This window comes from Tasmannia lanceolata, unplaced genomic scaffold (assembly GCF_043159265.1).
Source record: "Tasmannia lanceolata isolate RefF3 unplaced genomic scaffold, GAP_Taslan_0.1 ptg000003l, whole genome shotgun sequence".
In the NCBI taxonomy this organism is placed as follows: domain Eukaryota; kingdom Viridiplantae; phylum Streptophyta; class Magnoliopsida; order Canellales; family Winteraceae; genus Tasmannia; species Tasmannia lanceolata.
Window position 1 is genome coordinate 31,266,731 of NW_027518680.1, and position 13,086 is coordinate 31,279,816.

The following is a 13,086-nucleotide window of genomic DNA, read 5'->3' on the forward strand; positions in this document are numbered from 1 at the left end:
CGCGATTCTTATATTGATTCGGGGGTACTCGGGAAGATTCATCGCGCGATGACAGCCCTGGCGGTCATCCGGCTTTCCGACATGCTCGGATCGTCCATCCGGTGTCATCTAGCAGGATTTTTTCGCACTTTCATTTAAACGGACTTCGTACGACAATGCGAGTGGAAACTCTTTATTACTTTGACAATGGAGAGGCATGCTGGGTGCGATCATACCAGCACAAATGCACTGGATCCCATCAGAACTCCGAAGTTAAGCGTGCTTGGGCGAGAGTAGTACTAGGATGGGTGACCTCCTGGAAAGTCCTCGTGTTGCACCCCTGTCACTTTTTTCGGCTATCTACCACTTTTTTCGAACAATCTTTCGGTTCTGGAACATCGATGCGAACTGAAACGCACGTTTAGTGCGTCGCCTCCTACGTTTCGGTTCGGATCTTTTTATTTTCTTCCGGATGGTGAATTCAAAGACGTCCGGTCTTTATTATGGCGGGGTGATAGTGTCGTTTGATTCGATAAACGGAATTCGTTCTGACATTTCATTTGCGGTCAAATTATAGCGGGGGTTTGTTCAGATTCAGTGACGTACAGGCTATAGCGGATGAGTGTACTAGTGGATGCGAGTCATGAATCCGGTCGGAAGGTGTTTACTGGCCGTGAGCTACCCTTGGTGCACAAATATCGTTCCGACGATAACTTTTGATCCGCCCGTCAGATCGTGGCGATTCTTATATTTATTCGGGGGTAATCGGGAAGATTCATCGCGCGATGACAGCTCTGGCGGTTATTCGGCTTCCCGACATGCTCGGATCGTCCATCCGATGGCATCTAGCAGGATTTTTTCGCACTTTCATTTAAACGGACTTCGTACGACAATGCGAGTGGAAACTCTTTATTACTTTGACAATGGAGAGGCATGCTGGGTGCGATCATACCAGCACAAATGCACTGGATCCCATCAGAACTCCGATGTTAAGCGTGCTTGGGCGAAAGTAGTACTAGGATGGGTGACCTCCTGGGAAGTCCTCGTGTTGCACCCCTGTCACTTTTTTCGGCTATCTACCACTTTTTTCGAACAATCTTTCGGTTCTGGAACATCGATGCGAACTGAAACGCACGTTTAGTACGTCGCCTCCTACGTTTCGGTACGGATCTTTTTATTTTCTTCCGGATGGTTAATTCAAAGACGTCCGGTCTTTATTATGGCGGGGTGATAGTGTCGTTTGATTCGATAAACGGAATTCGTTCTGACATTTCATTTGCGGTCAAATTATAGCGGGGGTTTGTTCAGATTCAGTGACGTACAGGCTATAGCGGATGAGTGTACTAGTGGATGCGAGTCATGAATCCGGTCGGAAGGTGTTTACTGGCCGTGAGCTACCCTTGGTGCACAAATATCGTTCCGACGATAACTTTTGATCCGCCCGTCAGATCGTCGCGATTCTTATATTGATTCGGGGGTACTCGGGAAGATTCATCGCGCGATGACAGCCCTGGCGGTCATCCGGCTTCCCGACATGCTCGGATCGTCCATCCGGTGTCATCAAGCAGGATTTTTTCGCACTTTCATTTAAACGGACTTCGTACGACAATGCGAGTGGAAACTCTTTATTACTTTGACAATGGAGAGGCATGCTGGGTGCGATCATACCAGCACAAATGCACTGGATCCCATCAGAACTCCGAAGTTAAGCGTGCTTGGGCGAGAGTAGTACTAGGATGGGTGACCTCCTGGGAAGTCCTCGTGTTGCACCCCAGTCACTTTTTTCGGCTATCTACCACTTTTTTCGAACAATCTTTCGGTTCTGGAACATCGATGCGAACTGAAACGCACGTTTATTGCGACGCCTCCTACGTTTCGGTTCGGATCTTTTTATTTTCTTCCGGATGGTGAATTCAAAGACGTCCGGTCTTTATTATGGCGGGGTGATAGTGTCGTTTGATTCGATAAACGGAATTCGTTCTGACATTTCATTTGCGGTCAAATTATAGCGGGGGTTTGTTCAGATTCAGTGACGTACAGGCTATAGCGGATGAGTGTACTAGTGGATGCGAGTCATGAATCCGGTCGGAAGGTGTTTACTGGCCGTGAGCTACCCTTGGTGCACAAATATCGTTCCGACGATAACTTTTGATCCGCCCGTCAGATCGTGGCGATTCTTATATTGATTCGGGGGTACTCGGGAAGATTCATCGCGCGATGACAGCCCTGGCGGTCATCCGGCTTTCCGACATGCTCGGATCGTCCATCCGGTGTCATCTAGCAGGATTTTTTCGCACTTTCATTTAAAAGGACTTCGTACGACAATGCGAGTGGAAACTCTTTATTACTTTGACAATGGAGAGGCATGCTGGGTGCGATCATACCAGCACAAATACCCTGAATCCCATCAGAACTCCGAAGTTAAGCGTGCTTGGGCGAGAGTAGTACTAGGATGGGTGACCTCCTGGGAAGTCCTCGTGTTGCACCCCTGTCACTTTTTTCGGCTATCTACCACTTTTTTCGAACAATCTTTCGGTTCTGGAACATCGATGCGAACTGAAACGCACGTTTAGTGCGACGCCTCCTACGTTTCGGTTGGGATCTTTTTATTTTCTGCCGGATAGTGAATTCAAATACGTCCGGTCTTTATTATGGCGGGGTGATAGTGTCGTTTGATTCGATAAACGGAATTCGTTCTGACATTTCATTTGCGGTCAAATTATAGCGGGGGTTTGTTCAGATTCAGTAACGTACAGGCTATAGCGGATGAGTGTACTAGTGGATGCGAGTCATGAATCCGGTCGGAAGGTGTTTACTGGCCGTGAGCTACCCTTGGTGCACAAATATCGTTCCGACGATAACTTTTGATCCGCCCGTCAGATCGTGGCGATTCTTATATTGATTCGGGGGTAATCGGGAAGATTCATCGCGCGATGACAGCCCTGGCGGTCATCCGGCTTCCCGACATGCTCGGATCGTCCATACGATGTCATCTAGCAGGATTTTTTCGCACTTTCATTTAAACGGACTTCGTACGACAATGTAAGTGGAAACTCTTTATTACTTTGACATTGGAGAGGCATGCTGGGTGCGATCATACCAGCACAAATGCACTGGATCCCATCAGAACCCCGAAGTTAAGCGTGCTTGGGCGAGAGTAGTACTAGGATGGGTGACCTCCTGGGAAGTCCTCGTGTTGCACCCCTGTCACTTTTTTCGGCTTTCTACCACTTTTTTCGAACAATCTTTCGGTTCTGGAATATCGAAGCGAACTGAAACGCACGTTTAGTGCGTCGCCTCCTAGGTTTCGGTTCGGATCTTTTTATTTTCTTCCGGATGGTGAATTCGAAGACGTCCGGTCTTTATTATGGCGGGGTGATAGTGTCGTTTGATTCGATAAACGGAATTCGTTCTGACATTTCATTTGCGGTCAAATTATAGCGGGGGTTTGTTAAGATTCAGTGACGTACAAGCTATAGCGGATGAGTGTACTAGTGGATGAAAGTCATGAATCCGGTCGGAAGGTGTTTACTGGCCGTGAGCTACCCTTGGTGCACAAATATCGTTCCGACGATAACTTTTGATCCGCCCGTCAGATCGTGGCGATTCTTATATTGATTCGAGGGTACTCGGGAAGATTCATCGCGCGATGACAGCCCTGGCGGTCATCCGGCTTTCCGACATGCTCGGATCGTCCATCCGGTGTCATCTAGCAGGATTTTTTCGCACTTTCATTTAAACGGACTTCGTACGACAATGCGAGTGGAAACTCTTTATTACTTTGACAATGGAGAGGCATGCTGGGTGCGATCATACCAGCACAAATGCACTGGATCCCATCAGAACTCCGAAGTTAAGCGTGCTTGGGCGAGAGTAGTACTAGGATGGGTGACCTCCTGGAAAGTCCTCGTGTTGCACCCCTGTCACTTTTTTCGGCTATCTACCACTTTTTTCGAACAATCTTTCGGTTCTGGAACATCGATGCGAACTGAAACGCACGTTTAGTGCGTCGCCTCCTACGTTTCGGTTCGGATCTTTTTATTTTCTTCCGGATGGTGAATTCAAAGACGTCCGGTCTTTATTATGGCGGGGTGATAGTGTCGTTTGATTCGATAAACGGAATTCGTTCTGACATTTCATTTGCGGTCAAATTATAGCGGGGGTTTGTTCAGATTCAGTGACGTACAGGCTATAGCGGATGAGTGTACTAGTGGATGCGAGTCATGAATCCGGTCGGAAGGTGTTTACTGGCCGTGAGCTACCCTTGGTGCACAAATATCGTTCCGACGATAACTTTTGATCCGCCCGTCAGATCGTGGCGATTCTTATATTTATTCGGGGGTAATCGGGAAGATTCATCGCGCGATGACAGCTCTGGCGGTTATCCGGCTTCCCGACATGCTCGGATCGTCCATCCGATGGCATCTAGCAGGATTTTTTCGCACTTTCATTTAAACGGACTTCGTACGACAATGCGAGTGGAAACTCTTTATTACTTTGACAATGGAGAGGCATGCTGGGTGCGATCATACCAGCACAAATGCACTGGATCCCATCAGAACTCCGATGTTAAGCGTGCTTGGGCGAAAGTAGTACTAGGATGGGTGACCTCCTGGGAAGTCCTCGTGTTGCACCCCTGTCACTTTTTTCGGCTATCTACCACTTTTTTCGAACAATCTTTCGGTTCTGGAACATCGATGCGAACTGAAACGCACGTTTAGTACGTCGCCTCCTACGTTTCGGTACGGATCTTTTTATTTTCTTCCGGATGGTTAATTCAAAGACGTCCGGTCTTTATTATGGCGGGGTGATAGTGTCGTTTGATTCGATAAACGGAATTCGTTCTGACATTTCATTTGCGGTCAAATTATAGCGGGGGTTTGTTCAGATTCAGTGACGTACAGGCTATAGCGGATGAGTGTACTAGTGGATGCGAGTCATGAATCCGGTCGGAAGGTGTTTACTGGCCGTGAGCTACCCTTGGTGCACAAATATCGTTCCGACGATAACTTTTGATCCGCCCGTCAGATCGTCGCGATTCTTATATTGATTCGGGGGTACTCGGGAAGATTCATCGCGCGATGACAGCCCTGGCGGTCATCCGGCTTCCCGACATGCTCGGATCGTCCATCCGGTGTCATCTTGCAGGATTTTTTCGCACTTTCATTTAAACGGACTTCGTACGACAATGCGAGTGGAAACTCTTTATTACTTTGACAATGGAGAGGCATGCTGGGTGCGATCATACCAGCACAAATGCACTGGATCCCATCAGAACTCCGAAGTTAAGCGTGCTTGGGCGAGAGTAGTACTAGGATGGGTGACCTCCTGGGAAGTCCTCGTGTTGCACCCCAGTCACTTTTTTCGGCTATCTACCACTTTTTTCGAACAATCTTTCGGTTCTGGAACATCGATGCGAACTGAAACGCACGTTTATTGCGACGCCTCCTACGTTTCGGTTCGGATCTTTTTATTTTCTTCCGGATGGTGAATTCAAAGACGTCCGGTCTTTATTATGGCGGGGTGATAGTGTCGTTTGATTCGATAAACGGAATTCGTTCTGACATTTCATTTGCGGTCAAATTATAGCGGGGGTTTGTTCAGATTCAGTGACGTACAGGCTATAGCGGATGAGTGTACTAGTGGATGCGAGTCATGAATCCGGTCGGAAGGTGTTTACTGGCCGTGAGCTACCCTTGGTGCACAAATATCGTTCCGACGATAACTTTTGATCCGCCCGTCAGATCGTGGCGATTCTTATATTGATTCGGGGGTACTCGGGAAGATTCATCGCGCGATGACAGCCCTGGCGGTCATCCGGCTTTCCGACATGCTCGGATCGTCCATCCGGTGTCATCTAGCAGGATTTTTTCGCACTTTCATTTAAACGGACTTCGTACGACAATGCGAGTGGAAACTCTTTATTACTTTGACAATGGAGAGGCATGCTGGGTGCGATCATACCAGCACAAATACCCTGGATCCCATCAGAACTCCGAAGTTAAGCGTGCTTGGGCGAGAGTAGTACTAGGATGGGTGACCTCCTAGGAAGTCCTCGTGTTGCACCCCTGTCACTTTTTTCGGCTATCTACCACTTTTTTCGAACAATCTTTCGGTTCTGGAACATCGATGCGAACTGAAACGCACGTTTAGTGCGACGCCTCCTACGTTTCGGTTGGGATCTTTTTATTTTCTGCCGGATAGTGAATTCAAATACGTCCGGTCTTTATTATGGCGGGGTGATAGTGTCGTTTGATTCGATAAACGGAATTCGTTCTGACATTTCATTTGCGGTCAAATTATAGCGGGGGTTTGTTCAGATTCAGTAACGTACAGGCTATAGCGGATGAGTGTACTAGTGGATGCGAGTCATGAATCCGGTCGGAAGGTGTTTACTGGCCGTGAGCTACCCTTGGTGCACAAATATCGTTCCGACGATAACTTTTGATCCGCCCGTCAGATCGTGGCGATTCTTATATTGATTCGGGGGTAATCGGGAAGATTCATCGCGCGATGACAGCCCTGGCGGTCATCCGGCTTCCCGACATGCTCGGATCGTCCATACGATGTCATCTAGCAGGATTTTTTCGCACTTTCATTTAAACGGACTTCGTACGACAATGTAAGTTGAAACTCTTTATTACTTTGACATTGGAGAGGCATGCTGGGTGCGATCATACCAGCACAAATGCACTGGATCCCATCAGAACCCCGAAGTTAAGCGTGCTTGGGCGAGAGTAGTACTAGGATGGGTGACCTCCTGGGAAGTCCTCGTGTTGCACCCCTGTCACTTTTTTCGGCTTTCTACCACTTTTTTCGAACAATCTTTCGGTTCTGGAATATCGAAGCGAACTGAAACGCACGTTTAGTGCGTCGCCTCCTAGGTTTCGGTTCGGATCTTTTTATTTTCTTCCGGATGGTGAATTCGAAGACGTCCGGTCTTTATTATGGCGGGGTGATAGTGTCGTTTGATTCGATAAACGGAATTCGTTCTGACATTTCATTTGCGGTCAAATTATAGCGGGGGTTTGTTCAGATTCAGTGACGTACAGGCTATAGCGGATGAGTGTACTAGTGGATGCGAGTCATGAATCCGGTCGGAAGGTGTTTACTGGCCGTGAGCTACCCTTGGTGCACAAATATCGTTCCGACGATAACTTTTGATCCGCCCGTCAGATCGTCGCGATTCTTATATTGATTCGGGGGTACTCGGGAAGATTCATCGCGCGATGACAGCCCTGGCGGTCATCCGGCTTTCCGACATGCTCGGATCGTCCATCCGGTGTCATCTAGCAGGATTTTTTCGCACTTTCATTTAAACGGACTTCGTACGACAATGCGAGTGGAAACTCTTTATTACTTTGACAATGGAGAGGCATGCTGGGTGCGATCATACCAGCACAAATGCACTGGATCCCATCAGAACTCCGAAGTTAAGCGTGCTTGGGCGAGAGTAGTACTAGGATGGGTGACCTCCTGGAAAGTCCTCGTGTTGCACCCCTGTCACTTTTTTCGGCTATCTACCACTTTTTTCGAACAATCTTTCGGTTCTGGAACATCGATGCGAACTGAAACGCACGTTTAGTGCGTCGCCTCCTACGTTTCGGTTCGGATCTTTTTATTTTCTTCCGGATGGTGAATTCAAAGACGTCCGGTCTTTATTATGGCGGGGTGATAGTGTCGTTTGATTCGATAAACGGAATTCGTTCTGACATTTCATTTGCGGTCAAATTATAGCGGGGGTTTGTTCAGATTCAGTGACGTACAGGCTATAGCGGATGAGTGTACTAGTGGATGCGAGTCATGAATCCGGTCGGAAGGTGTTTACTGGCCGTGAGCTACCCTTGGTGCACAAATATCGTTCCGACGATAACTTTTGATCCGCCCGTCAGATCGTGGCGATTCTTATATTTATTCGGGGGTAATCGGGAAGATTCATCGCGCGATGACAGCCCTGGCGGTTATCCGGCTTCCCGACATGCTCGGATCGTCCATTCGATGGCATCTAGCAGGATTTTTTCGCACTTTCATTTAAACGGACTTCGTACGACAATGCGAGTGGAAACTCTTTATTACTTTGACAATGGAGAGGCATGCTGGGTGCGATCATACCAGCACAAATGCACTGGATCCCATCAGAACTCCGATGTTAAGCGTGCTTGGGCGAAAGTAGTACTAGGATGGGTGACCTCCTGGGAAGTCCTCGTGTTGCACCCCTGTCACTTTTTTCGGCTATCTACCACTTTTTTCGAACAATCTTTCGGTTCTGGAACATCGATGCGAACTGAAACGCACGTTTAGTACGTCGCCTCCTACGTTTCGGTACGGATCTTTTTATTTTCTTCCGGATGGTTAATTCAAAGACGTCCGGTCTTTATTATGGCGGGGTGATAGTGTCGTTTGATTCGATAAACGGAATTCGTTCTGACATTTCATTTGCGGTCAAATTATAGCGGGGGTTTGTTCAGATTCAGTGACGTACAGGCTATAGCGGATGAGTGTACTAGTGGATGCGAGTCATGAATCCGGTCGGAAGGTGTTTACTGGCCGTGAGCTACCCTTGGTGCACAAATATCGTTCCGACGATAACTTTTGATCCGCCCGTCAGATCGTCGCGATTCTTATATTGATTCGGGGGTACTCGGGAAGATTCATCGCGCGATGACAGCCCTGGCGGTCATCCGGCTTCCCGACATGCTCGGATCGTCCATCCGGTGTCATCTAGCAGGATTTTTTCGCACTTTCATTTAAACGGACTTCGTACGACAATGCGAGTGGAAACTCTTTATTACTTTGACAATGGAGAGGCATGGGGGTGCGATCATACCAGCACAAATGCACTGGATCCCATCAGAACTCCGAAGTTAAGCGTGCTTGGGCGAGAGTAGTACTAGGATGGGTGACCTCCTGGGAAGTCCTCGTGTTGCACCCCAGTCACTTTTTTCGGCTATCTACCACTTTTTTCGAACAATCTTTCGGTTCTGGAACATCGATGCGAACTGAAACGCACGTTTATTGCGACGCCTCCTACGTTTCGGTTCGGATCTTTTTATTTTCTTCCGGATGGTGAATTCAAAGACGTCCGGTCTTTATTATGGCGGGGTGATAGTGTCGTTTGATTCGATAAACGGAATTCGTTCTGACATTTCATTTGCGGTCAAATTATAGCGGGGGTTTGTTCAGATTCAGTGACGTACAGGCTATAGCGGATGAGTGTACTAGTGGATGCGAGTCATGAATCCGGTCGGAAGGTGTTTACTGGCCGTGAGCTACCCTTGGTGCACAAATATCGTTCCGACGATAACTTTTGATCCGCCCGTCAGATCGTGGCGATTCTTATATTGATTCGGGGGTACTCGGGAAGATTCATCGCGCGATGACAGCCCTGGCGGTCATCCGGCTTTCCGACATGCTCGGATCGTCCATCCGGTGTCATCTAGCAGGATTTTTTCGCACTTTCATTTAAACGGACTTCGTACGACAATGCGAGTGGAAACTCTTTATTACTTTGACAATGGAGAGGCATGCTGGGTGCGATCATACCAGCACAAATACCCTGGATCCCATCAGAACTCCGAAGTTAAGCGTGCTTGGGCGAGAGTAGTACTAGGATGGGTGACCTCCTGGGAAGTCCTCGTGTTGCACCCCTGTCACTTTTTTCGGCTATCTACCACTTTTTTCGAACAATCTTTCGGTTCTGGAACATCGATGCGAACTGAAACGCACGTTTAGTGCGACGCCTCCTACGTTTCGGTTGGGATCTTTTTATTTTCTGCCGGATAGTGAATTCAAATACGTCCGGTCTTTATTATGGCGGGGTGATAGTGTCGTTTGATTCGATAAACGGAATTCGTTCTGACATTTCATTTGCGGTCAAATTATAGCGGGGGTTTGTTCAGATTCAGTAACGTACAGGCTATAGCGGATGAGTGTACTAGTGGATGCGAGTCATGAATCCGGTCGGAAGGTGTTTACTGGCCGTGAGCTACCCTTGGTGCACAAATATCGTTCCGACGATAACTTTTGATCCGCCCGTCAGATCGTGGCGATTCTTATATTGATTCGGGGGTAATCGGGAAGATTCATCGCGCGATGACAGCCCTGGCGGTCATCCGGCTTCCCGACATGCTCGGATCGTCCATACGATGTCATCTAGCAGGATTTTTTCGCACTTTCATTTAAACGGACTTCGTACGACAATGTAAGTGGAAACTCTTTATTACTTTGACATTGGAGAGGCATGCTGGGTGCGATCATACCAGCACAAATGCACTGGATCCCATCAGAACCCCGAAGTTAAGCGTGCTTGGGCGAGAGTAGTACTAGGATGGGTGACCTCCTGGGAAGTCCTGGTGTTGCACCCCTGTCACTTTTTTCGGCTTTCTACCACTTTTTTCGAACAATCTTTCGGTTCTGGAATATCGAAGCGAACTGAAACGCACGTTTAGTGCGTCGCCTCCTAGGTTTCGGTTCGGATCTTTTTATTTTCTTCCGGATGGTGAATTCGAAGACGTCCGGTCTTTATTATGGCGGGGTGATAGTGTCGTTTGATTCGATAAACGGAATTCGTTCTGACATTTCATTTGCGGTCAAATTATAGCGGGGGTTTGTTTAGATTCAGTGACGTACAAGCTATAGCGGATGAGTGTACTAGTGGATGAAAGTCATGAATCCGGTCGGAAGGTGTTTACTGGCCGTGAGCTACCCTTGGTGCACAAATATCGTTCCGACGATAACTTTTGATCCGCCCGTCAGATCGTGGCGATTCTTATATTGATTCGGGGGTACTCGGGAAGATTAATCGCGCGATGACAGCCTTGGTGGTCATCCGGCTTTCCGACATGCTCGGATCGTCCATCCGGTGTCATCTAGCAGGATTTTTTCGCACTTTCATTTAAACGGACTTCGTACGACAATGCGAGTGGAAACTCTTTATTACTTTGACAATGGAGAGGCATGCTGGGTGCGATCATACCAGCACAAATGCACTGGATCCCATCAGAACTCCGAAGTTAAGCGTGCTTGGGCGAGAGTAGTACTAGGATGGGTGACCTCCTGGGAAGTCCTCGTGTTGCACCCCTGTCACTTTTTTCGGCTATCTACCACTTTTTTCGAACAATCTTTCGGTTCTGGAACATCGATGCGAACTGAAACGCACGTTTAGTGCGTCGCCTCCTACGTTTCGGTACGGATCTTTTTATTTTCTTCCGGATGGTTAATTCAAAGACGTCCGGTCTTTATTATGGCGGGGTGATAGTGTCGTTTGATTCGATAAACGGAATTCGTTCTGACATTTCATTTGCGGTCAAATTATAGCGGGGGTTTGTTCAGATTCAGTGACGTACAGGCTATAGCGGATGAGTGTACTAGTGGATGCGAGTCATGAATCCGGTCGGAAGGTGTTTACTGGCCGTGAGCTACCCTTGGTGCACAAATATCGTTCCGACGATAACTTTTGATCCGCCCGTCAGATCGTGGCGATTCTTATATTGATTCGGGGGTACTCGGGAAGATTAATCGCGCGATGACAGCCTTGGCGGTCATCCGGCTTTCCGACATGCTCGGATCGTCCATCCGGTGTCATCTAGCAGGATTTTTTCGCACTTTCATTTAAACGGACTTCGTACGACAATGCGAGTGGAAACTCTATATTACTTTGACAATGGAGAGGCATGCTGGGTGCGATCATACCAGCACAAATGCACTGGATCCCATCAGAACTCCGAAGTTAAGCGTGCTTGGGCGAGAGTAGTACTAGGATGGGTGACCTCCTGGGAAGTCCTCGTGTTGCACCCCTGTCACTTTTTTCGGCTATCTACCACTTTTTTCGAACAATCTTTCGGTTCTGGAACATCGATGCGAACTGAAACGCACGTTTAGTGCGTCGCCTCCTACGTTTCGGTTCGGATCTTTTTATTTTCTTCCGGATGGTGAATTCAAAGACGTCCGGTCTTTATTATGGCGGGGTGATAGTGTCGTTTGATTCGATAAACAGAATTCGTTCTGACATTTCATTTGCGGTCAAATTATAGCGGGGGTTTGTTCAGATTCAGTGACGTACAGGCTATAGCGGATGAGTGTACTAGTGGATGCGAGTCATGAATCCGGTCGGAAGGTGTTTACTGGCCGTGAGCTACCCTTGGTGCACAAATATCGTTCCGACGATAACTTTTGATCCGCCCGTCAGATCGTCGCGATTCTTATATTGATTCGGGGGTACTCGGGAAGATTAATCGCGCGATGACAGCCATGGCGGTCATCCGGCTTTCCGACATGCTCGGATCGTCCATCCGGTGTCATCTAGCAGGATTTTTTCGCACTTTCATTTAAACGGACTTCGTACGACAATGCGAGTGGAAACTCTTTATTACTTTGACAATGGAGAGGCATGCTGGGTGCGATCATACCAGCACAAATGCACTGGATCCCATCAGAACTCTGAAGTTAAGCGTGCTTGGGCGAGAGTAGTACTAGGATGGGTGACCTCCTGGGAAGTCCTCGTGTTGCACCCCTGTCACTTTTTTCGGCTATCTACCACTTTTTTCGAACAATCTTTCGGTTCTGGAACATCGATGCGAACTGAAACGCACGTTTAGTGCGACGCCTCCTACGTTTCGGTTGGGATCTTTTTATTTTCTGCCGGATAGTGAATTCAAATACGTCCGGTCTTTATTATGGCGGGGTGATAGTGTCGTTTGATTCGATAAACGGAATTCGTTCTGACATTTCATTTGCGGTCAAATTATAGCGGGGGTTTGTTTAGATTCAGTGACGTACAAGCTATAGCGGATGAGTGTACTAGTGGATGAAAGTCATGAATCCGGTCGGAAGGTGTTTACTGGCCGTGAGCTACCCTTGGTGCACAAATATCGTTCCGACGATAACTTTTGATCCGCCCGTCAGATCGTGGCGATTCTTATATTGATTCGGGGGTACTCGGGAAGATTAATCGCGCGATGACAGCCTTGGGGGTCATCCGGCTTTCCGACATGCTCGGATCGTCCATCCGGTGTCATCTAGCAGGATTTTTTCGCACTTTCATTTAAACGGACTTCGTACGACAATGCGAGTGGAAACTCTTTATTACTTTGACAATGGAGAGGCATG

The 13,086-nt window shown here is 48.0% G+C and overlaps 18 non-coding genes across 18 annotated transcripts; all 18 read left to right on the forward strand.

Moving 5' to 3' along the window:
- Nucleotides 1-201: 201 nt before the first annotated feature.
- LOC143873796 (5S ribosomal RNA) lies at nt 202-320 on the forward strand. The gene has a single exon (XR_013248495.1). It is a non-coding gene; the product is annotated as a 5S ribosomal RNA (ribosomal RNA).
- Nucleotides 321-917: 597 nt separating this feature from the next.
- Nucleotides 918-1,036, forward strand: LOC143874606 (5S ribosomal RNA). Its single transcript, XR_013249281.1, has one exon. It is a non-coding gene; the product is annotated as a 5S ribosomal RNA (ribosomal RNA).
- Nucleotides 1,037-1,633: 597 nt separating this feature from the next.
- Nucleotides 1,634-1,752, forward strand: LOC143872231 (5S ribosomal RNA). Its single transcript, XR_013246988.1, has one exon. It is a non-coding gene; the product is annotated as a 5S ribosomal RNA (ribosomal RNA).
- A 597-nt stretch (nt 1,753-2,349) lies between these two features.
- On the forward strand, nt 2,350-2,468 carry LOC143874676 (5S ribosomal RNA). Its single transcript, XR_013249347.1, has one exon. It is a non-coding gene; the product is annotated as a 5S ribosomal RNA (ribosomal RNA).
- Nucleotides 2,469-3,065: 597 nt separating this feature from the next.
- On the forward strand, nt 3,066-3,184 carry LOC143874113 (5S ribosomal RNA). Its single transcript, XR_013248803.1, has one exon. It is a non-coding gene; the product is annotated as a 5S ribosomal RNA (ribosomal RNA).
- Nucleotides 3,185-3,781: 597 nt separating this feature from the next.
- Nucleotides 3,782-3,900, forward strand: LOC143873797 (5S ribosomal RNA). Its single transcript, XR_013248496.1, has one exon. It is a non-coding gene; the product is annotated as a 5S ribosomal RNA (ribosomal RNA).
- A 597-nt stretch (nt 3,901-4,497) lies between these two features.
- Nucleotides 4,498-4,616, forward strand: LOC143874608 (5S ribosomal RNA). The gene has a single exon (XR_013249283.1). It is a non-coding gene; the product is annotated as a 5S ribosomal RNA (ribosomal RNA).
- Nucleotides 4,617-5,213: 597 nt separating this feature from the next.
- On the forward strand, nt 5,214-5,332 carry LOC143872232 (5S ribosomal RNA). Its single transcript, XR_013246989.1, has one exon. It is a non-coding gene; the product is annotated as a 5S ribosomal RNA (ribosomal RNA).
- A 597-nt stretch (nt 5,333-5,929) lies between these two features.
- LOC143874268 (5S ribosomal RNA) lies at nt 5,930-6,048 on the forward strand. Its single transcript, XR_013248954.1, has one exon. It is a non-coding gene; the product is annotated as a 5S ribosomal RNA (ribosomal RNA).
- Nucleotides 6,049-6,645: 597 nt separating this feature from the next.
- LOC143874114 (5S ribosomal RNA) lies at nt 6,646-6,764 on the forward strand. The gene has a single exon (XR_013248804.1). It is a non-coding gene; the product is annotated as a 5S ribosomal RNA (ribosomal RNA).
- Nucleotides 6,765-7,361: 597 nt separating this feature from the next.
- On the forward strand, nt 7,362-7,480 carry LOC143873798 (5S ribosomal RNA). The gene has a single exon (XR_013248497.1). It is a non-coding gene; the product is annotated as a 5S ribosomal RNA (ribosomal RNA).
- Nucleotides 7,481-8,077: 597 nt separating this feature from the next.
- On the forward strand, nt 8,078-8,196 carry LOC143874609 (5S ribosomal RNA). The gene has a single exon (XR_013249284.1). It is a non-coding gene; the product is annotated as a 5S ribosomal RNA (ribosomal RNA).
- A 596-nt stretch (nt 8,197-8,792) lies between these two features.
- On the forward strand, nt 8,793-8,911 carry LOC143872235 (5S ribosomal RNA). The gene has a single exon (XR_013246991.1). It is a non-coding gene; the product is annotated as a 5S ribosomal RNA (ribosomal RNA).
- A 597-nt stretch (nt 8,912-9,508) lies between these two features.
- Nucleotides 9,509-9,627, forward strand: LOC143873559 (5S ribosomal RNA). Its single transcript, XR_013248264.1, has one exon. It is a non-coding gene; the product is annotated as a 5S ribosomal RNA (ribosomal RNA).
- A 597-nt stretch (nt 9,628-10,224) lies between these two features.
- On the forward strand, nt 10,225-10,343 carry LOC143874849 (5S ribosomal RNA). The gene has a single exon (XR_013249517.1). It is a non-coding gene; the product is annotated as a 5S ribosomal RNA (ribosomal RNA).
- Nucleotides 10,344-10,940: 597 nt separating this feature from the next.
- LOC143872236 (5S ribosomal RNA) lies at nt 10,941-11,059 on the forward strand. The gene has a single exon (XR_013246992.1). It is a non-coding gene; the product is annotated as a 5S ribosomal RNA (ribosomal RNA).
- Nucleotides 11,060-11,656: 597 nt separating this feature from the next.
- On the forward strand, nt 11,657-11,775 carry LOC143872237 (5S ribosomal RNA). Its single transcript, XR_013246993.1, has one exon. It is a non-coding gene; the product is annotated as a 5S ribosomal RNA (ribosomal RNA).
- Nucleotides 11,776-12,372: 597 nt separating this feature from the next.
- Nucleotides 12,373-12,491, forward strand: LOC143873400 (5S ribosomal RNA). Its single transcript, XR_013248110.1, has one exon. It is a non-coding gene; the product is annotated as a 5S ribosomal RNA (ribosomal RNA).
- Nucleotides 12,492-13,086: the final 595 nt, after the last annotated feature.